The 24,069-nt window shown below is 51.0% G+C and overlaps 1 non-coding gene across 1 annotated transcript; it reads left to right on the top strand.

Moving 5' to 3' along the window:
* Positions 1 to 5,748: 5,748 nt before the first annotated feature.
* Positions 5,749 to 5,879, top strand: LOC123323364. The gene has a single exon (XR_006539363.1). It is a non-coding gene; the product is annotated as a small nucleolar RNA SNORA63 (small nucleolar RNA).
* The last annotated feature ends 18,190 nt before the right edge of the window (positions 5,880 to 24,069 follow it).

The following is a 24,069-nucleotide window of genomic DNA, read 5'->3' on the forward strand; positions in this document are numbered from 1 at the left end:
GTCATGGTCCCAGGGTCCTGGGATCGAGCCCCGCAGTGGGCTCCCTGCTCCGTGGGAAGCCTGCTTCTCCCTCTCCCACTCCCTCTGCTTGTGTTCCCTCTCTCGCTGTGTCTCTCTGTCAAATAAATAAAAAAATCTTAAAAAAAAAAAAAAGATTTATTTATTTGACAGAGAGAGACACAGCGAGAGAGGGAACACAACAAGCAGGGGGAGTGGGAGAGGGAGAAGGGGAGAAGCAGACTCCCCGCTGAGCAGGGAGCCCGATGCGGGGTTCGATCCTGAGCCGAGGGCAGACGCTTTACGACTGAGCCACCCAAGCGCCCCCACCGGCCTCATTTTAAAGCCAATGCAACTGAGTCCAGAGAGGCAGAGTAACTTGCCCAAGGTCACTCAGCAGGAGAGCAGTAGCACTGGGATTTGAACCCAAGCAGTCCCGCTCCAGGGTTTCCCCAGTTTTACTCCATGGTGCCACTTGAGAAGGGAAAGAGAGGCAAACTACAGAATCAAACCAAAAAAACAAAATAATCTGGCTTCAACAGAAGGGGGTGGATTTCATTAAAGAGAAAGAGGGAAAGAGAACATAAATGTCTATAAAGAAAGGGCCTAGGAGGACACCCACCCAACCGTTAACAGTGGTTACCTCTAAGGAGTAAAACCGGGGATGGAGATAAAAGGACACCTTTTCTTTTAAATTCTACGTGTCTGTGCTTGAATTCTTTTTTTTTTTTTTTAAGATTTTATTTATTTGACAGAGAGAGACACAGCGAGAGAGGGAACACAAGCAGGGGGAGTGGGAGAGGGAGAAGCCGACTTCCCGCCGAGCAGGGAGCCCGATGCGGGGCTCGATGCGGTGCTCGATCCCAGGACCCTGGGATCATGACCCGAGCCGAAGGCAGACGCTTAATGACTGAGCCACCCAGGTGCCCCTCTGTGCTTGTATTCTTACAAACATGTAAGTTCAAGGCCCTTCCGGGGCCCCCTATGAGGCCTGCCCCAAATTCACATCCTGGAGAGGAGCCCCGTGAACAGGGTTTGCACACTTTCTTCCAGACCTTTCTCTGTGTCAACTGCACAGGGCAGGGGCGTCTCGGGCTTTAAGTTTTCAGCTGTGAAAGTGAGCCTGTGAGAGGAAACATGGGCAGAGGGAAAGCCACCCCCTGGAAAGCCCTGACCGTCCAGAAAGCAGAGTTAGAACAGATGAGTCCCACATCGGGCTCCCTGCTCCTTGGGAGCCTGCTTCTCCCTCTGCCCCTCTCTCTCTGTCTCTCATGAATAAATAAATAAAATCTTTAAAAAAAAAAAAAACAGATGAGCCGCCTCAGTCGAGCATCGGCGAGGCCCCGGGAGTCCGAAAACTTCTCATCTTTCCAAGTGGAGATTCCTCCGTGGCCTGGCAAGCTGCTCACACCCAGACCCACAGAGGGAAGGAAGGGGCACCCCATCTTGTGTCCACATGCTCCTCAGGGAAACAGAGGCGGCATTTAAATGCTTCAACAGCAATCTGGCCTTCTTTGTTTTAGTCTGCGAGCCAGTACAGTAGGAGTTACGTGGGTTAAATGCTTGTGTAATTATGTGCTTATATAGAGAGATGAATTTAAAAATAATAAACAGGCTTCATAGTTTGCTTTTCTGACTTATTATCAGATCTTGGAGATTTCCTGATGCGGCAGCTGTCGCCCGGGGGTTAGAAGCCAAGATGACTCAGGTTCAATTCCCAGCTTGGCCACTTAATTACCTGGACCTTGGGCAGGTCACTTGGATGGTTTTCCCATCTGTAAAATGAGATAATAACAGCACTTCACTCCTAGGGATGTCATGAGGTAAAAAGACTGTAGAGACTTCGAATGTCCCTGGCACACAGGGATTTACAAGTATTAGCTATTAACGTTTTACTTATATAATAATAAAAACGAAACCTCAAGCAAACAGAACCAAATGTGGCCTTGGCATGAACCCTGGCTGCTCTGGGCTCAGGAGCCGGGTCGCCCAGGGTGGCCTGCTTTGAACCAGAGAAGCTGGGCCAGCCCCCCCTCCTTCCTGGCAGCCCAGAGCCAGGGCCACAGGGAGATGGCCCTTCTGAGACCCTGGGGGGTCGGGTGGGTGAGACTAGAGAGTGTTGCTACCTCCCCCGAAGCGCATGTGGAGCAGGCATCTTGTTCCAATTGTGGGCACAGTCCTACTCACTTCAAATGAGACTTTGAAATGCAAAATTACAAAAGGATGCCTCTTGGAGTATGGGCACACGTGCCAGGCCCACCCAGGAGCTACAGAAAAGCTTGTGCCCTCGGATGATGTGCCCGAGCTGCGCTGGCTGGGGGCTGGATGAGGGGTCTGTGGTCGGGGACGCCCCTTCTGGGGAGACGTCATCAGCACACAACCACTGCTCCAAGTGGCCGGCTGGCCCTACAGGGATCTCCCCAGCCCTAGCCAGGCCCGCGGTCAAGCCACATGCGCTGGTGTAGCCGTGCCATTGACTTTGATACTGCAACTTTTTGATAAACAGCTGCTGCCTGGAACCCTGAGAGTCCCCACTATCACTGCATGGGGGCAACGCTGCGGGGTCCGCTCCCATGGCTGTTGCTGCCCCAGGCTGGAGTGGTGGCGAAATGTTTAGTATGTCCCCCCGACGGGCTCACTCCTGTGACCAGGCCAAGCCTCCTTCAGAAGATGCTGTCTTGTCAGCATGGAGCCTGACTTGCAAACTAATCCCAGCTAACTGCCACCGAAACCTGCTAAGATCACATCTGCTGGGCTCAGAGATTAAATCAATATTTGACAATCTTGATTAAATAACAGCCAGGGAATCCTTGTCAAAGAACATCTGTTGAAGTCCTGGGCTTTCCAGCCTGTTCTTGGGGGCCGGCCGGGGGCATCTCTGGCTCTGCTTCTCCTCACCTGAGGAGCTTTTGGAGGGAGGGGGAGGGGGAAGACACAGAAACAGAAAGGCTCCCTGTGGTGGGAGGGGAGGGGAGTAACCCTTGCTATTCTGGGGGGCACCATCTGCCAGCAGTAATCACCATACCTGCCCCTGACCCCCGCGGCTGCTGAGGGCCAGTCCCCAGCCAGGGTGGAGTGCTTGCCACAGAACCGGGCTCCTGATGGTCCACTGTGGCAGTGTTCTCGTCACCTCCATTTCAAAATGGTGAAACTGAGCTTCTGGGAGGGGACACTGCTTGCCCAAGGTCACAGAGAGAATGAGAGGAGGAACAGGGCTTCTGGACGTGGCTCTGGCTGACTCCGGGGTCTTGAGAGACAAGTTGTCAAAAGTAAGAGCAAAAACTGGCACTTATGCCACCAGGAGCCCAGACTGGAGGCCTGTTCCAATGGTCCAGGTCCCGAAGCTACACGTGGGGTGGCCCCACTGAGAAGCACTGGCCTTACACTTGGCCCTACTCAGCCCATGCAGCGTCCCGGGGTGAGGGCCCTACTGTTCTCCCCAGTTTACAGAAGGGAACACTGAGACTCAGAGGGGCAAGCTACCCGTGAGATAAAAGGCACAGGGAGGACTGGAACCAGGCGGGTGACTACGGCCACCAGAACCACTCTCATTTCTAAAAAGCAGGGATAGGGCGCCTGGGTGGCTCTGTGGGTTAAGTGTCTGCCTTCAGCTCAGGTCATGATCCCAGGGTCCTGGGATCTAGTCCCACATTGGGCTCCCTGCTTGGGGGCGGGGGGGGGTGGTCTGCTTCTCCCTCTGCTCTTCACCCTGCTTGTGTGCTCTCTCACTCACTCTCTTTCTCTCAAATAAATAAATATAAAAAAAATAAATAAAAATAAATAAAAAGCTGGGATAGAGCTGTGAACACGATGGGCTTCAATAAATACCTGGTCTCCATCCCTTGGTGATTTAAGACAGAAATCAGGCTCATGCTGGGATCCTGGGATAAAATCCTGGCCCCAGCACAGACCAGAGCAGACCGCAGTGGCCCCTTGTCGCACTGCTAGAGGAGCCCGAGATGACCCCCTAAGACACCACTCCCCACGGTAAGGGCACCGAAGAAGCACGCGTACATCCTTACTCAGATTTGAAAAACAACAACGAGAACCACTCCACAGCTGCACTCACAGCTCCCTCGTGGGGGGAGGGGCGGGGAGCAGTGGTCAGACACCCAATGCCCGCACCCACTGTTCACCACTCCTTCCCCAGGTCCAAAGCAGTGCTGAGATCAGGGGAGTCCCCCATAAGTCTTTGCTGAGTCCACTGATTGAAAAAAAAAAAAGGGAAAGGGAGGGAGGGAGGAAGGAAGGAAGGAAAGAAAACAAAAGAAAAATCAAATGAACCAGTCAGCCACTTGGCCAGATAACCAACTAGCCAGCCAACCAGAAAACCAACTAACCAACCAATCATCCAGTTTACCAACCACCTAGCCAGCCAGCCAAACCACCAGTTAAGCAGCCAACTGGTCTCCTGTTTCTGTGTCCCTGTCCCTATTTCCATCTCGACCCCATCTCTCTGCATCGCTATCCCATGTTTCTACGTCCCTGTTCACACCTATGCGTGTCCCTCTGGGTGTGTATCTCTCTCACATATGTGCACACACAGACGGACATAGCTCTGCTTATTTCTGGCCCCTGAGACACAGTCCCAAGTTAACTCACCACTGAGGATGTGTCCTAGGCCAGGCAGCCTCTGCCTGGTCCCTCCTAACTCTCTCCCATATTCCAAGTTCCCAGCATCTACAGGGAGAGAGGCTAAGGAATTGGCAAGATTATTCTAAAAAAAAATGTAGGAGGCAGATCCCAAACTGTCTGCTGAGTAAAAGAACCACTGGCACGTGTGGCATTGTTCGGGCCCCTAATTTCTCATATTCCAGGAAGGATTTACGCCGGTCTTGTCCAGTCTCACCCCCACCCTGATGTGGAATCTTACAAGGAAATTGGCTGCTTTAATCAGAGAATAAACTCAGAAACTCCCAAGAATGTATTCAGAAGTAGTTCAGAAGAACGGCATACTCTCTCTTACAATTAAAAAAATTAGTATTGGGCGCCTGGGTGGCTCAGTTGGTTAAGCGACTGCCTTCGGCTCAGGTCATGATCCTGGAGTCCCGGGATCGAGTCCCGCATTGGGCTCCCTGCTCGGCGGAGAGTCTGCTTCTCCCTCTGACCCTCCCCCCTCTCATGCTCTCTCTCTCTCAAATAAATAAATAAAATCTTTAAAAAAAAAATTAGTATTAAAAAAATCTCCAATGCGACGTATTTTATATCCATATAACCACCTAGGTCGATGCAGAGCGAAGATCTGGAAGGCCAGTCTCTACCTGTAAGTGGTTACCCCAGGGAGGGGAGTGACATTGTGCGTGCACGTGTGATCGTCCTATCCTCAACTGCGAAGTTCCAAAACTTCCCGAAGTCATGCGCCTCCACTTTGGCATCATCGCAGACCACCTGTACTAATATTTGCTTAAGACAATACTTTCAACCAACTCACTTACTAAAACCTTAATAATCACACCAGTATTGGATTCATTATATTTTTTCTAAGACTCCTCAAACAAAATGCATGAATACGAACATTTGTAAAGCTTGTCTGTGGGTCCATGGATATGAGCTTTGGTCCCAGAAATGTGCTGACGTCAAAACCAGAATGCAGCTTTCAGACATGATTCTGAGGAAAAGAGGTAGACGCGGAACAACACGAATCGTTTATGATTTCATTTATATAAAGTTCAAAAACAGGCAGAATGAAACCATGTTACTTACTTAGGGTTACTCTCCTAGGCGAACAAACCTTCAAAAAGTAAGAAATGGATACAGGATCTAGTTACAATGTAGCTGTAAAGTGCTGCCTTGTCTTTGCCCCCTGCTCAAAATAAAGCTGTTACCTTTCTAGCCCTGTCCGCCATGGTGCTTAGCAGCCAGGGATGCATGGTCTCAGACATGTTTACCAAGTAAAACACTGACTTGAGGGGCGCCTGGGTGGCTCAGTCATTAAGCGTCTGCCTTCGGCTCAGGTCATGATCCCAGGGTCCTGGGATCGAGCCCCGCATCGGGCTCCCTGCTCAGCGGGGACTCTACTTCTCCCTCTCCCACTCCCCCTGCTTGTGTTCCCTCTCTCGCTGTGTCTCTCTCTGTCAAATAAATAAATAAAATCTTTAAAAAAAAAAAAAAAAAAAGCAAGAAATGGTGACCACGGAAGTCTGGTGGAGAAAGAGAGGGTTCAGATGGCAGGGGTACATAGAGGGTTCTGGGGTACTGGCAAGATTCTCTCTCTTGATGTGGGGGTTACATGAGCGCTTGCTTTATCATTGTTCACTGGACTGTGTATTTACATTTTACATACTTCTTGGTGCAAGGGTTATATTTCACAATAACAAAGTTTTAAAGTCTTTTAAAGTCTTTTGCATTGTATCCGTTCATTTTAAACAATGAACTTGTACTCTTGTACTCCATGTGTAATTTAAAAAAACAGATAAGACCCTCTTTCAGAGGCGCCTGGGTGGCTCAGTAGGTTAAGCGTCTGACTTTTGCTTTCGGCTCAGGTCACGATCTCAGGGTCACGGGCTCCGTGCTGAGTGCAGAGTCTGTTTGAGATTCTCTCCCTCTGCCCCTCCATCCCTCCCCCACCCCCGCCAGCTCTCTCTCAAACAAATAAATAAAATGGCTAAAAAACAGGGAAGCCCCTCCCTGAAGACCTGTGTGTGTTCGTACACACACGCAGAGCCACCCCAGTCTCTGTCACTCCCCTGGCTCAAAATTCACTTTCTCTCCTGTAAGAAAGGTTTCCACTTCCCAGAAGCGGCAGAGCCACTTCACCTGGCCAGCCAAACACAAACATCCTGGGCACGCTGGGGGACTGTGCACTTCCTCCCGGCCCCAGGGGAGGTGGCCAGAGCAGGGGCTACATTCACAGCAGCAGTTCTGGGACAGCTCACCACATGGCGGCTGGGGGACAGAGGGGCAAGGACCCGCACCCGCCCGGAGGAGGCCTTACAGGGCAGAGGGGCTGCGGGGCCACGCTAGCTCGCATCCTAGCTCTGCCCCTGCAGGGATCCCACAGTGAGCTTTAGAAAGACTCTAGTCCTAACCCTTGACTACGAGGTGCAAAGCCTCTTGTCAGCCTGAGGACCAGCTGGCAGATGGCGAAAGCCTGCAGCTCTGTTTGCACAACACCATAATCAAACATCCTGCCCGGGGGACTAAGACCAAGGCAGAAGGGCTGGAAGGGGGCACTGGGCCCTCAGGACCCTAAAACAATGGCTCTCCAGGAGCCCAGGACACCAGGAAATCAGCAACTCATTCCTAGGACAACTTTCTTTTTTTAAAAAAAAGATTATTTATTTATTTGACAGAGAGAGATACAGCGAGAGAGGGAACACAAGCAGGGGGAGTGGGAGAGGGAGCAGCAGGCTTCCCGTGGAGCAGGGAGCCCGATGCGGGGCTCGATCCCAGGACCCTGGGATCATGACCTGAGCTGAAGGCAGACGCTTAACGACTGAGCCACCCAGGCACCCCAAGGACAACCTTCCTTTCTTTTTTTTTTTTAATGTTCACAGGTGATGGAACCTTTTTAGAGGCAATCTGGCAATAGCTTTTAAAAATGTTCTTACCCTCTGAGCCTGTAATGCTACTTCTGGGAATTGATCCCAAAGAAACAATGGGAATGAAGAAAAACATTTATAGCATTGGTTATAAAGCAAAAAGAGAGAACCAAACCCAATGTCCGACAACAGGAGAATGGCTAAATAGATTACTGCACGTCTCACTGTTCAACCTTAGGACGTTAAACATTTATATACATGTGCAGATGCAGTCATAGAAAAAAGACTGAAAAAAAAATGCTCAAAAATGTCAGTTGGGGTTAGTTCTTGGTGCTGGGACTACCAGTGATTTTTGAAAATGTGCTCTTTCTACCTTCCTGTAGTCTCCCAAATTACCTTTAACGAATGGGTTTTCAAAACCAGGGAGACAAAGCAGGAAGTTTCCATTCATGTAGCTGATTTCCAATTCACTAGACGCATATTTCCTGGGAACCAGCTATGTAAGAAAGCAGGGAACGAGGTAGGCCTTTCTCTGCCCTTTGGCCGGAGAAGGGAGACACGCATGAATTGAGTGCCTTTACCAAGTACACGCGTCAGCACAAAGCTAGCCGAGGAGAGGATAAAGGGTAAAAGGAAGAACAGGGTGCTGCACAGTGGGGGCCAAGGAAGCCTTCACGAAAGGGGTGGTGGCAGGTGGGGGGGACAGAGGCAGTAAGTGCAAAGGCTCCAGTGTGTTTGGAGGCAGTGACCCCACCCGAATGCCCCGTAGGTAATGAACCCACCAAGCAGCAGAGTCCCATGAGGAGGCTGGGTAGCCATCCCTTTGTGGGGGGGGGGGGGGGGGGGGGGGCGTGGCGTGGCCCCGAACAGGGACAGCGCTGGCACAGAGAAGGGGACAGACTAGAGAGGATCTGGCCGTTTCCTCACATGAAGCGGAGCTCCACGGCCTTTAGTCCTAAGAAGCTGGATACCAGGTGGGTACAGGGTGCTGTGCCAGATCCGGTCACAGAAATGCAGTTGTCACTCCTGCTCTCGCCCCCATGCTCCTCAGACCCGAGTGGGACGGATATACGAATAAATGAGCCATCTCAGGTCACTATGTTTGGCCCAACCATCAGGTGCCGGGGCTGGGCTCAGCTTTAAGAAAAAGAGACAACTTTCCAAACAAAAGCCAGCCCCAGCCCTCCTACAGGGCGGGATGTACCTTGCAGTCCTTCCCATCCAGGGTTTCATAGACTCACAGGTGCTGCTCAGGAGGCACGAAGGCAAGGAACCTCACTCCTGACGGGCAGATGAGGAGACGGAACACAGGGCGGTGTCCTTTCTCCACGACAAGAACTCAGGACCTCAGTGGGAGACTATGTCACGCTCCCCACCGGGGGGCTGCTCCAGGTGCCAAGGGCCTCATACTCGTGGCTGCACGGCGGAGCCTCCAGTGTTGTTCAAATCCAAGCCCACCCTCCTTCCCTGAGAGAAGTCTGAATTTGTTTGCAGCAGCAGGATGCCCATCCGAACAGCCCGCTCTTTAGGGTGCCTGGGTGGCTCAGTCGTTAAGCGTCTGCCTTCAGCTCAGGTCATGATCTCAGGGTCCTGGGATCGAGCCCCGCGTCGGGCTCCCTGCTCAGCGGGGAGCCTGCTTCTCCCTCTCCCATTCCCCCTGCTTGTGTTCCCGCTCTCGCTGTGTCTGTCTCTGTCAAATAAATAATATCTTACCAAAAAAAAAAAAGCTCCCTCTCCCAGGTTCCCTTGCAGCTAGGGCTAACTCTGTGTCCCATTCTCATCAGTGAGAGGTTAAGTGGAAGTCGGCTGGGGGTGGGCAGGAGGTCTTCTGGTGAAGCTACTGCTTTCTAGTAGAAAGGACTAAGCTCAGCCAGCACACGCCTTCCATTTTTCTCCTTCCTGGAATGTGGACACCATACCTGGAGGTGAGGTAACCATCTTGTGATCGGAGGCTGCAAGCCACATGCTGAGGACGGCGGGGGCAAGGAGTCAGGGGAGCCCACTCTCCCAGCCAGTGGCCCTGCCCCAGTCTACCCATACTCCCTTCCCTTCCTATGTGCCAGAGAAAAACCTTGCCTTATTTAAGCTACTGCTTGCTGGCTTCCTGTTACGTGTAGCAGACCACAATCTTGACTGGTAGAGGTCCTACCCAGATCCTCATTTTACATATAAAGAAACTGAAGCTCTGTGAGGGGAGGTCACTAGCCCAAGGTTACACAGAGCCAGGAGAAGATGAGGCTGGATGTGAGTCTGTATCCCAACCACTTCACAGCAGCATCTTGAATCTCAGTCAAGAGTACTGGCTTTGGAGAAAGCTTGGCTTCAATTCACTTCTTCATTTAAGAGTTGGCTTGTCCATCCTCCACACCAGAAGCATGAGCTCCATAAAATGTGGACTCTCTACTCACTCCCCACCACACAGAACAGCACTGGGCTGGTAGCAGGTGCTCAACACACACACGCTAAAGGGGCAATGACTGAACGCATGGGAAGGTCGAGTGACTCTTCTGGAAAACAGGAATGCCACCCTTAACAGGAGGCTGGGAGGGTTCACTGAGGAATAAATATAAAGCACAGGGCCTGGTGTCCAGTTAAGTGCCCAATAATTGATTCCATTATTACCAAAATGGAGGCTGTGGATCTCCTCTTCCAAAGACCTTTCCCCATGACCAAATGGTTTTGCCAACTCTAGATGATCTTTTTATTTTTTAAACTTGGGTTCAAAGATGATTTCTCTATGCAAACTATCTGTAACTCACAGGCCAAAAACCCCCAGGACTCCCAACTAATTCCCAACCACGTTCGGCATCCCTGCCTCCTGGCCTCAGCCTTGGGTTCTGCCAGGAGTAACTGCCTTGCACTTTGCACATTAACCCTTCCTCTTCCTGAGGCCTGCTTCCCAAGCTGCCTCCTGAGTGATGCCTTCCCTGACCCCCCCCCACCCCATCTGGTACTGCCCCCGCCCCTGGGAAGCCCTTGGGGCCCTCCCTGTCTGGCCTATCCTACCTGGCATTCCTGCTGGGTGCTGCGCGTACACGCATCTGCCCTCCGCAAGACCAGCTCCTGGGAGCAGGCACCACCCCTCCCCTCTCCTGCCTCCCTGGGGGAGCAGGCACCTAGAAGAGATGCTCATCGGCATCCGGTGAATGGGAGAATGAATGATCACACTGCCTGACATTTATATGGGTCTACAATGCGCCTGGCATTGTTCTATGAGCTTTATGCATATTAACCCATTCGCTCCGCATGACAATCCTTTGAGAGGTACTATTACCATCTCCATTTTATACACCAGAAAACTGAAGCCCAAGGTCACATTGCTGGTAAATGGCAAAGCTGGGTTCCAATCCTGCTGGCTAACTCTATAGAGTCCATGCTTCTAACCTCTTGGCTCTCCCATCTTGTTGCATGAGTAAATGCACCAATGTCCATGGCATGAAGAAAAACACCTGGGGCCGGGCCTGAGCGGAAGGCGAAGCTCACTTCCTAAGCCAGAGCAAACATTCTCACTGGCCTCCCCGTAACATTCCAAACCTATTCTCCTGTGCTTACCTGCCAATATTGATGTTGAAAAAACCAGACATTAATTTTTCTAGCTGAGAGCTGAGAAATCTGCTAGAAGGGGGGGGGGCAGGGAGAGGCTTCCTGATAAAAGAGCAGAAACATGGTCCTGACTGCCTCCCCACTTCCTGCCTCATGGCTATGACAGGATGTGAGAGCTGGAGCCACAGCAACCATCTTGCAACCATGAGGAGAAGCTAAAAATGATTTCAGAAGCACACACTTGGGCTTCTGACATGTGGAGCTGTTGAAGCATCCCAGAACTGCTGAGTATCTATTACTTATATTCCAGGCTGAGACACAAAGTATTTAGAAACCAGTATGGCACAGGCAACAGGCAATTATAAGGGATGGCAGCTGGTGAACACTGCCAAACGCCAGCCCTGCTTGAATCCAAATACTTGAATGTGAACGCCCTGAGGGTGACTATCAATGCCAGTTTTGTTCACTGTTTTCTCAGCACCAGCACAGTGCTCAGCACACAGTCAACGTCCCGTGAATGATCCTGACTGACTTCCCTGGAGATCCACAGAGGGTCGTTGACAGCACAGGACCCGAGTACCGAGGCATAGCTCCCAGCTCTGAACAAGGCGGCTTCATCTCCCCCAGCTTCAGGTCCCTCCTCTGTGAGTATTTACCTCACAGGGTTTGGGAGGGCACTTTGATAAGCCCTGTGTGTGCAGCACTTAGACAGGACCTGCTGTGATGCTGGGGACGTGCGCTAGCTGCTATCTGCCCTCCGCCTCTTTCACCCTGGCCGTCTCCTTGCCTGTCAAATGGCTACCATGATCTGTCTCTCCTTTAAGGAGACAAAATCTGAAAAAGTACAGGACAAAGCACCCTGCAAGCAAATGGTAATTCTCATCCTTGACTCGGTGCGGTGTGGCAGCTAAGAGCATGGAGTCAGAACGCGGGTTGTCTGAGTCTGAATCGCAGTTCTACCATGTGACCTTGGCCAGTCACTCGACCTCCCTGTGCCTCAGTTACCTCACCTGTACAATGGAAATAACAGAAGCGCCTCCCTCACAGGGTTGACATGAACATTAAATGAGTTAATTTGTAGGGGTGTCTGGGTGGCTCAAGAGCGTTCCACTCTTGATTTGGGCTCAGGTCATGATCTCAGGATCATGAGATCAAGCCCCGTGTGAGGTTCCATGCTCAGCGGCAGAGTCTACTTCAGATTTCTCTCTCTGCCTCTCCCTGTTCGTGTTCTCTCTAAAAATAAACGAATAGAATCTTTTTTTTTTTTACATTTTTTTTTTTAAAGATTTTATTTATTTATTTGAGAGAGAATGAGAGACAGAGAGCATGAGAGGGAGGAGGGTCAGAGGGAGAAGCAGACTCCCCACCGAGCAGGCAGCCCGATGTGGGACTCGATCCCAGGATCCTGGGATCATGACCTGAGCCGAAGGCAGACGCTTAACGACTGAGCCACCCAGGCGCCCCACGAATAGAATCTTTTTAAAAAATGAGTTAATATGTAAAGCTCTAGAGCAGAGCCTAGCATAGGTGATCGCCAGGAATGTTAGCCTGCGTGACCTTGGGCAAGTGACCTTGGGCAAGTTACCGAACTCTCTCTTCTCTAAGACTACTAGTCGTACTGACCTCACAGGATTACTGTGAGAATTAAGGAGGTTAATCTACGTGAAGTGTGAAGTCCCTGAAACAGGCCTGCTTTACGAGAAGGGCCCAGTTACTGTTAGCAATCCTCATCATCTATGACTGGGGGCTCTCTTGAGGACTGACCGCCTACTCTTTTTTTCTTTTTTTTAAGATCTTATTTATTTATTTGACGGAGAGAGAGAGACAGCGAGAGGGAACACAAGCAGAGGGAATGGGAGAGGGAGAAGCAGGCTCCCCGCGGAGCAGGGAGCCCTATGTGGGGCTCGATCCCAAGACCCCGCGATCATGACCTGAGCCGAAGGAAGACGCTTAACCGACTGAGCCACCCAGGCGCCCCTATACATTTAACATTTGATGTATAATTGTTTTTTTTTAAGATTTTATTTATTTACTTGACAGAGAAAGTCACAGCGAGAGAGGGAACACAAGCAGGGGGAGTGGCAGAGGGAGAAGCAGGCTCTCCGCTGAGCAAGGAGCCCGATGCGGGGCTCGATCCCAGGACCCTGGGACCATAACCTGAGCCGAAGGCAGCCGCTTAACGACTGAGCCACCCAGGCGCCCCGACCGCCTACTCTTTTATTTCACTCCCGCACTGTTGTTTAACTCCCTTGTCTGCCTATCTGGCACGGCCCGTGGTCCCTAGGCTCCCCCACCTTCACAAAGCTAGCAGCTCCAGGAGGGTGCAGCTCTGCTTGTAGGCACAGAGTCCTCAGGAAGGCTTTTCTCAGGTCACCGCACAACCCAGTCCTCTGACAGGAACAAAAGGGAGTGTCTTATCTGAACCTAGGGTGGGGGGAGCTTGGAGAGGCTCCCTCCAGCAAGGGAAGAAATTGTAACCATGGGCAAATGGCCTTGAGCTTCCCAAGGGAGGCCCATCCCAGGCAGCAGTGACTAGCAGCTGGCCGGCGATGCCCGAGGAGCTGCCTCAGGTTTCCCGGGAGACCAAGGGAGTCCAGGCTCCCGGATGGTGCTTGTCACCAAGCAAAGCACCCCTGACCAGGCCACTTAGATGCTCTGGTTTCCTCATCTATAAAATGGGTATCAATTTCCCTGATTGATCCATTGCCTGTCCACCTCCGGCCCTGCTCTGAATCACAGGGGTCTACGTTTCCCAGGATTCCTGGTTAAGTTCAGCCAATGGAGGTGCTTCTCCCTCTCACCCTCCACCCCCACTGCCCTGGGCTCCAGTAATACCACCTCCCCCTTGTGTTCCTCCAGCTCTGGGTCTAGTCTCAGGACTGCCTCCCTGTCCCTGTTTGGTTCCCCTGTTCCTCTATTACTAATTTAACCAAATTCTCTATGTCGAATTCCCTCTGCCTAAAATACCCAGAAATACCTAGATGCTGTTTTCCTGACAGATACACCTGTCTCACTTGCCTTTTAGGGGCATCTGAGAACAAAGGGAGAAGATGCACCTGGAAAGTGGAAAGCACCACATGAATCAAGGGTTATTTTATGGAAAAAGCCTCCTCTCTTCCATAAGGCACAGGCGCGTTGTGAGAGTGGTGTTTAAACCCCTCCCGAACAAAACGATCCGATGTTGGAGAACTGCTTCAAAATAATCCAAAGGCAGGGGGATGGATGAAGCATGCTTGGCCGTGTGCCAGGAACGACAGGCTCTGCTGACAAGCCTGTACCTGCGGGCTCTGTATGCTCTTCTTTCTACCTCTGGAAATGTTTGAAATTTTTCCATTATTAAAACAAAAACCAAGAGGCAAGAAAAAACTGGTCCTTGTCCTGTGGGTGGGGGTACTAACTAGCAGAACCTTCTTTGAAGGCAATTTGTCAATTAAATTAAAACCATGCACATCCGTGGACCCAGCAACTCCAACATCAAGAGAAGGGCAGACACGAATATAACACTGCACTTTACATGCACGTTATATATCATACGCTCATTAAGCGCACTGAGCTAGATACAGTTACTGTCTCCATTCTACAGAGGAGGTAAGTGAGGCACAGGATGTCAAAGTCAGATGTTGAAGTCCCAACCCCAGTGCCTTGGAATGTGACTGAGTTTGGTGATTAAGGCCTTTAATGAGGTAAATTAAAAGGAGACCATTAGGGTGTGTCCTAATCCGATCTGACCGGTGTCCTGGTAAGGAGAACTTAGGACACAGAGAGACAGTGGGCTCCATGTGCCCGCAGAGGAACAAGTGCAGTTGGGCAGATGCCTACAAGCCAGGGAAGGAGGCCTCAGAGGAAACCAACCCTGCTAGCACTTTGGTCTTAGACTGGAAATCTCAGAACTGGAGAAAATGAATTTCCGTTATTTAAACCAGCCAGGCTATGATAACGCTTTGTTATGAAGGCGACAGCGAGCTAATGCGCTAGGTCACACAGCCAGTCAGTGCCGGAACCAAGACGCAGGCCCAGGTCACTTGGCTCCAGGGTCCGCACCCTTAATAGGACCCTTAAATGGCAGCCACACTGTGAACTGTTTACAATGATTGTTATCTCCAAGAAGTGAGACTGGAGGGGGGTACAGGGAAAGGAGGAGCAAGATTCTCAATGTTTACCTTACATACTTTTATAATGTTGACGTTTTTAAAAATTCACATAGCGTATTTTAGAAAATTAAAAATAAAACCACATACATGCAAATGAGTATATGCCACCCACCCAAATGTGGGAGAGAGGAGTATATCCAGGCCCAATTTGTCTTTTTACAAGTTTCACTACAGTCTCTCTCATGCTTCCTAAAAAGCCGGCAGAGAGAAGCCAGAAATGCCTCCACAGGCGGACAATTTGCAGTGAATTAAAAGAAAAGAGAAGGTAAAATATTCGAATGTTCAGAGAGCTTACAACCCTCAATAATGATGATAGTAACTGCTGATATTTTCATATCACACAATGCTTTATATGTATTATCTCATTAAATCCTCAAAATATCTTAAGATAGGGGCGTCTGGGTGGCTCAGTCGTTAAGCGTCTGCCTTCGGCTCAGGTCATGATCTCAGGGTCCTGGGATCGAGCCCCGCATTGGGCTCCGTACTCCGCGGAGAGCCTGCTTCTCCCTCTCCCACCCCCTCTGCTTGTGTTCCCTCTCTCACTGTGACTCTCTCTGTCAAATAAATAAAATCTTTAAAAAAAAAAAAAAGTTAAAAAAAAAATCTTAAGATACAGATACTATTGTTGTTCCCATTTTCTATTTAAGGAAACTCAGGCTCAGAGAGGTTGAGCAACTTGCCAGGTTAGATGGCAGGGTCAGGATGTGAACCTAGGCCAGCCGGCTCCAGAGTGTGGCCCTGATGACCGTGCCCTTCCCGCCTCATTTCATCTCTCGATGGGCCACTCATGCCGAGGGAGGCCTGAGTCCGGGTAACAGGTGCAGGAGGAGGCAGGAAGTAGCCCTCAGCCAGACTAGCAATCTGAGACCCCAACTTCACTGGCTTGGCACAAATTAGGAAGCAGAATAAAAGCAAATGGTGACAAGTCAACGGGGAAAGCTGGACTCTGCTACACCCTGGAGGGCGCGTGGGCCAGAGCCGCCTCATGAAGAACACCCCGGCCATTCCTGGGGGAAGAGAGATACCTGTCTTCTGCCTTAACATGACCCCTGGATGTAAACCCCAGGGACTCAGAAGGACATAGGTATGCGGATGTTCACAGAGTGCCGTCTGTGGTGGTGTGGAGCTGGGGGTGACCCGGGTGCCACACCGGGGACTGGAAACGTGAGGAGTGACAGGTAACACATCACGTTCAGCTGTCCAGCGGGCAGACACAACACACTGGAACTCACAGAGCGACCTGGTCAATCTCAAAACCTGTTGTTTGGGGAAAACCAGAAGAAACAGACTGAGATACGGAGCACTAAACCACTTCTGGAAGCTCTTATTTAAATCTCAGTGTATATTTTGCAGGGGTATGTACACAGCTCTAGACACACCACACACACCTCAAAGTGGGGGAAGGAAGGGAAGGACAGAGAATGAAGGAAAAAGTAAGAAAAGCCTAGAGAAAGGAGGCAACGCATGCTGTTTCTGCGAACAGACAAGTGGTCTATGGGAGACCAACTCTACTTGTCTGGGTGGATGAACAGGCAGAAGGCAGAAACTAGACACGCATCACTCTACTCCTTCAAAAGAAGACCAGATTTCTGTGTTCTCAAATGCCAGCATCTGTTGGGCCTGACACAGCTTTTCAGCTTAGTGAGCCTGGGTCAGGGACTGAGTTTGGAGGCCCTTTCCAGCTGTGGCAGGCATCTGGCTGTCTGCTCCGTACCCATTCCTTTTTCTCCTGGATAAGGGACCCCAACTGGTCATAGGCAATCAAGGTGCGGCATTCCTCAGGTGACCTGATTGGCCTGCAGAGGGGGGGGGACATGACCTAAGCGGGATCGATCGTAGACTAAAGGAAGTATTTATAACCCATGAGGGATGGGCTTTTTTCCTCCCCCCTCTCTCCTAGAGGCAGAAGACAGGTATCTCTCTCTTCCCCCAGGAATGGCCGGGGTGTTCTTCACGAGGCGGCTCTGGCCCACGCGCCCTCCAGGGTGTAGCAGAGGCCCTCAGCAAGGAGACCCCACAGGCTGCAGTGTATCATCGGTCAAGAAAGCAAGTGGCCCTGACTGTCACTGGCAGCCATCCTGGGACAAAAAGGCATACATCTATCTATATCTATATATCTAGATCTCTATCTCTCCATACTAGGATGAAGCTAACTCTGAGAAGCTGAGTCCTTAATGACAGACATTTGAGCTGCTGATCCTACCCCACCTGACGGCCACCGCCTGATGGACATCTAAGACACGTTAAATTTCTTTGCCATTTGGCCAAATGATGTCAAGGTTTTGTTACTTGGGACTAAGAGCATCCTAACGGGGACCCACAAACTAGGCAGCCATTTTCTGACTGTTAACACGGAATCCTCTCTGCAAGAGGGAAAAGGGGGGCTTCAGAGACACCCTGACATAAGGAGATTATTTACAGGTCTCAAGTTGCACGTCCCCTGCCCGCCCAGACCGCCCCACACGTGACGCCACAGAAACAGCCAGTTGCGCTGTCCTTTGTGCGCAAGGGCTCAGGAACCTCCCACCGCGGGTTACTTTGTTGCCCTCATCCATCACAAGAGCCGAGCTGCAGTAAGCATCCTATGTTCTGTTTCTCCTGATAACAGCAGGAGGTTAATCCCCAGCTGGCTGGAGATGTGGATGAGAGCGGACAAGAAAGCCCAGCCCGGGCTCTACTGCAGTGGCTCTGTTCCTGAATCAAAGCTCGGACTTCTGGATCTGGGCTCCCCCAAGATCTGACGACAGCGGGTCTCTCTGAACTAGCACGTGGGCCGAGGCCCTCAGCAAGGAGACCCCACCGGCTGCAGTGTATCACTGGTCCATCAGGATCAAGGGAAAGGCCCGGGCAAAACGATTGGGAACTCAGAGGAACCTGAGCTCTGCAGTCAGCCTGTGCTGGGCGCCCATCACTGCTCTGCCACGAGGCAGCCCTGTGACCACGGACCAGAGGTTTCACCAGCATTGCCCCATCTATAAAATACCCACAGAAGTACCCATCTCACAGACCTGTCGTGCCGATCAAATGGACTGACACTTGGAAAGTGCTTAGCATGGAGCCTGGCACAGAATAAAGGCTCAATAAATATGAGCTGTTTTATTATCGTTATGATTTGATGGAAGATACTTAATTACTGAAGTATAAGCACATAAATGTACCTGTTCTGAATGCACAGGTAATGAATTTTGACACCTGTCTACACCTGTGTAATCCACACCCCAAACAAGACTTGGGGGCTGGCCAATGACACATATTAACGGAGTAAAATATGTTCTGAGGGACTCATGGTGGCGTACGGGTGATTATCAAGCCATTTTCCCCCCACGAACGACGAGGCTGGAGCCAGGACACCTTCCTTGCACACAAAGCCCCTTTCCAGACTTGTGCGGCCAAACACAGGAGAAGGACCAGCAAGTTAGGATCCGGGAGTTGCCCCAGCTCCTCTCCCTGGGCGCTGGGCTGCCACCCCCCTAAAAGCCTCACCCTAACCCCAGTCTCTCCTACGGCAGCAGGTTCATTCAGAAATGCCAACGTGGCCAGGTCCCTCCCCTACCTGAACCCCTTCCGAGGCTGACCTCGGGAGAAATAGATAACCTCTCCACTCCTCTCTGACCAGAGCCACCCTCCACTCCCCCTTCCTCTGATTGGCAACTTGTTTGAAACAGAAATTTTTATAGAGGAAACTGAAGACTCACATATACTTGTAAGACACTGCGAGATGCCATATTCAGGCATACCTCACAGAGACTCTGGGTTCAGGTCCAAGCCCATAATACAGTGATTATTTCAAGAAAGTGAGTCAAGTGAATTTCCCAGTGCACATAAAAGTCATGTTTAGACGGTACTGTACTTTTTTTTTTTTTTTTTTAAGATTTTATTTGACAGAGAGAGCACAAGCAGAGGGAGAGAGAGGGAGAAGCAGGTTCCCCGCTGAGCAAGGAGCCCGATGTGGGACTCGATCCCAGGACCCTGGGATCATGACCTGGGCCGAAGGCAGCCGCTTAACGAACTGAGCCACCCAGGTGTCCCGGTACTGTACTCTTTTAAGTGTGCAAGAGCATTATGTCTAAAAAACCCCCAAAGTACCTATCCTAATTTAAAAATAGTTTATTGCTAAAAAATGCTGGCCATCATGTCTGAGCTTTTAGCGAGTCGCAATCTTTTTCCTGGTGGAGGGTCTCGCCTCGATGTCGGTAGCTGCAGACTGATCGAGGTGGTGGTTGCTAAAGGCTGGGGGGGGCTGTGGTAATTTTGAAAAAAGACAACAATGAAGTTTGCCACATCGATTGACTCTTCCTTTCACGAATGATTACTGTTAGCATGTGATGCTGTTTCATGGCATTTTACCCCCAGGAGAAGTGCTTTAAAAAAAGTCAATCCTCGGGCGCCTGGGTGGCTCAGTTGGTTAAGCGACTGCCTTCGGCTCAGGTCATGATCCTGGAGTCCCTGGATCGAGTCCCTCATCGGGCTCCCTGCTCGGCGGGGAGTCTGCTTCTCCCTCTGACCCTCCCCCCTCTCATGTGCTCGCTCTCTCTCATTCTCTCTCACTCAAATAAATAAAATCTTTAAAAAAAATGAAAATAAAAAATAAAGTCAACCCTCTCAAAGCCTGCTGCTGCTTCATCAACTAAGTCTATGTCATATTCTAAATCCTCTCGTCATTTCAACCATCTTCACAGCATCTTCACCTGGAGTAGACTCCATCTCAAGAAACCGCTTCCTTTCCTCATCCATGAGAAGCAGCTCCTCATCCATTAAAGCTTGATCATGAAATGGCAGCAACTCAGTCCCGTGCTCAGGCTCCACTTCCAATTCGAGTTCTCTTGCTGTTTCCACCACATCTGCAGTGACTTCTGCCACTGCAGTCCTGAACCCCTCAAAAACCAAGAGTTGGACGCTAATCTGACGGAGCCACCCAGGCGCCCCAACAAGATATATTTCTTAAATAATAAGACTTGAAAGTCACAATGACTCCTTGATTCATGGGCTGCAGAATGTATGTTGTGTCAGCAAGCACGAAAGTATGAATCTCACTGTCCATCTCCATCAGAGCTCTTGCAGGACGAGGTGCATTGTCTGTGAGCAGTAATATTTTGAAAGGAATCTTTTCTTTCTGAGCAGTAGGTCTCAGCGGTGGGCTTAAAATATTCTGCAGACCATGTTGTAAACAGATGTGCTGTCATCCAGGCTTTGTTATTCCATTTATGTAGCATAATTCTTCAGGGCCTTGGGATCTTCAGAATGGTCCATGAGAACTGGCTTCAACCTAAAGTCACCAGTTGCCCCTACCAAGAGAGTCAGCCTGTCCTTCGAAGCTTGAAGGCCAGGCATTGACTTCTCCTCTCTAGCTATGAATGTTCTAGATGGCGTCTGTATAATGATTACTGTATGTAGCCACTTGGGACTGACTTTTTTCCTCGGGTTCATCTACACTGATGCATGTTATCAATAGTTTGTTCCCTTTGGCTGCTGAGTAGGATATCACGGTATGGATGTACTAGAGTTGGTTTAACCATTCATCAGCTGAAGGACATCTAGGCTGTTTCCAGTTTCCAGCTGCCGTGAACAACTGTGTGCAGGTTTTTGTGTGAACATTAGTCTATTTCTCTGGGATAGATAAATGCCCAAGAATGCAACGGCTAGGTCACAGAACAGCTGCATATTTATTTATTTTTTTTAAAGATTTTCTTTATTTATTTGACAGAGAGAGAGGGAGAGAGAGAAGAGCAGGGGGAGCAGCAGAGGGAGAGGGAGAAGCAGACACCCCGCTGAGCAGGGAGCCAGATGGGCTCGATCCCAGGACCCCGGGATCATGACCTGAGCCGAAGGCAGATGCTTAACCAACTGAACCCCCCAGGTGCCCCCCCATATTTAATTTTTAATAAACTGTCAATCTTCCCTGCGTCGGGCTCCCTGCTCAACGGGGATTCTGCTTCTCCCTCTCCCTCTGCTCGGCGCTCTCGCTTTTTCTCTCTCACTCGCTCTCCCTCTCAAAAAAAAAAAAAAAAAAAATCCCCAATCTGGGTTGGCAAGGGGCGGTCCCATTTTATTTTCCCCCCCCCATAGTCCGGGAGTCCCAGTTTCTCGACATCCTTTTCACTGGCAACTTTGGTTCATTCATTCAACCCAGACTGACCGAGCAGCTCCCGTGTGCCAGGTACTATCCTAGATACTAGTCTGGGTTTACAGTAACGAACAAGACACGCACTTTGTATCACGTAATCCGTATCACCACAGGATCGTACATGCTAAACGGTGTAGGCAGGCAACACACAAGTTAACAAATTGATTATGGTAAGTGCTGCGGAGAAAATCAACAGTGATGCAATAAGGAGAGTATGTGCAGGTGTTAGCAGGGCGGGTGGGCAGTCAGTCACCCACACGGCCTGGGTTTGAGTCCTGCTCTGCCACTTCCTAGCTGTATGGCTCGGTAAGTGAGCTGTTGGCAGCTCTCAGTGTCCTCATCTATAAAACCGGCAGTATCTACCTCCTAGGGCTGTTGGGAGCATTAAAGGAATCAACAATACCCAGAACACACTTCAGAGCAAGGACCAGGCCTGGATGGGGAGCCCATCTGTTTCAGAGTCTCTGTTAAGAGTCTCTCAGCTACGTGGGTGGCACAGCTAAGGAGCCACAGTTGCAAGCCTTGTGGATTTCCTAAGGCGCAAGGCACCCAAGTGCTCTGGAGGGAGGCTGCCCTCCCCCTGGGGTCCGAACCCTCCCCTGGGAACAGGCAGCCACAGGCACAGCAGAGCAAGGGACAGCAAGGGCCTCCACTTACCGAGCCACCGGCAGAGGCCCCTCCAGCAGAGTGGTTGCTCGGGGTACCCGGGTCTCTCTGCACCCCAGGAATCGGACATCATTCCGAGGCTGGAGGGGGTGCTGGCAGACTCACCTGGGCCCGCACTGCAGGGCGGGGGGCACTGGCAGAGGGCCTCCCCAAGCAACTGGCCCACAAAAAGAGCTATTTCCTGTGCCGGGGCCCGAGAAGACAAAGGTAATTTGGAAACTCCCCTCCCTGTCCTGTCCTGCCCCTCTCCCGGGCCTGGCCCAGAAGAGGGAACCAAGAGAACATACTGGTTGGCATCTTATAAAAGAAACAGGGACCCGGGGAGGGAGGGTGCTGTTGGCAGCTCCGGGTCTGGGGGGAAACGAGGTAATCTTCGTGGGGAGCGCACTCGGGCCCTTCTCGAAGAGGAAGTGAGGCCCAGAGACTTTCCGAGGCAGAGGCGGGGCTGCTGGGACCTGGGCTGCGGGCCTCCCCGTGGCCTGGCCTGGGCTGGCAAGCCGCTGCTTTCCCCGGGAGCCGTGAGTCTGGAACCAGGGCACCCTCTCCTTAGATAAAGCTCCTTTTACCCCCGCACACTGAGTGGCCGGAGGACAGCGCGCTTCAAGGTGCTGCGTATGGGGGGAGGCCTGGAGCAGCTGCCCGTGACCCTGGCTTGCAGCAGGTGGTACAAACCGTCCTAGGGGAAGGAATCAGGACACCGAGCCTTGAGAGTACACGCAGGAGTTAAAAAACCAAACCGAACCGAACAGTGTCACTGCTCTCCTTAAAACCCTTCCGTGGTTCCCAGGGGCCGCGGGAAGAAAGTCCAAATCTCTTATCACCAGGCCTAGTACGACAGGCCTGCTGACCCGGCCCCCGCACCCCCAATCAGGGCCCATACCAGGTTCCTCCAACACGCTTCAGCCGCGCACCATCTCGGGGCCTCTGTACAAGCTATTCTCTCTGCCCAAAACACCTCTCCCCTGGGGGAGTTCCTCTTTATCCTTCAAGCCCAGGCTAGCAGGGCACTTCTTCAGGAAAAGTCTTCTCAGACCCTCCCAGACCCACCCCCCCCAATCTCCCGCCCTGCTACTCTCTCAAGGTACCCTGGCTTTTCCTTAAGAGTTTAATGGCCAGTTAAATTATGTGGTTATTTGAGTGATGATCTGATATCTATCTCCCCCACCAGCTGGTGAGTGCCGTGAAGTCAGAATAATGGTAATGATATTATTACTTTTTTTTTTTTAATTTTATTTATTTATTTGACAGACAGAGACATAGCGAGAGAGGGAACACAAGCAAGGGGGGTGGGAGAGGGAGAAGCAGGCTCCCCGCTGAGCAGGGAGCCCGATGCGGGGCTCGATCCCAGGACCCTGGGATCATGACCCGAGCCAGAGGCAGCAGACGCTTAACGACTGAGCCACCCAGGCGCCCCATGATATTATTACTTATAACAACAGCTCACATTTATTAACACCTATGGTGTTTCACAGCATTATCTCATTGACTCCATACGACAGCTCTGTGGGGTCAATACTGTCCGTACCCCATTTTACAGATGGGGAAGCCATGTCAGTCCTGCCAGGGGACAATGGTTTGGGGGCACTCAATGCCCAGGTGACATTTCCGATCATTCCTTCCCCCTAACACCCGTGGCAGGGAGGAGGGAAGATGCTCACTGGGGACAGAAGCTCAGGCCCATAAAACACACTTTTGTCACACTCTGGAATGACAGCCTCTGATTCCAAGGTCCCCTTCAAGTTCGAGTCCCTCCCCAATCAGAGAAGACATTAATTTCACACATTTTTACTGTGCAACTACGGTGTGTTGGATGAGGTGGCCTAAGCACTAGAGACAGAGCGACAAACAGGACACACAGGGCCACACGTTCACACAGCTCATTTCTGCTGGGGAGGTGGACGCAAGGCCGGGTTTCGGAGCAAGATCAGTCAGTGGTTGCACGGGGTGGGGGGGTGGGGGGTAGGGAGAGCAGGAGGAACAAACAGGTGGAGCATGAAACTATTCTGTACTGTACTGTGATGGTGGATCCGCAAAAACCCACAGAACGGAGAATGCGAAGAGTGAACCCTAATGCAAATGAGGCACTTTAGCTAATGATAATGAACAT

The sequence above is a fragment of the Neomonachus schauinslandi genome, chromosome 16, assembly GCF_002201575.2.
Source record: "Neomonachus schauinslandi chromosome 16, ASM220157v2, whole genome shotgun sequence".
NCBI classification, from domain to species: domain Eukaryota; kingdom Metazoa; phylum Chordata; class Mammalia; order Carnivora; family Phocidae; genus Neomonachus; species Neomonachus schauinslandi.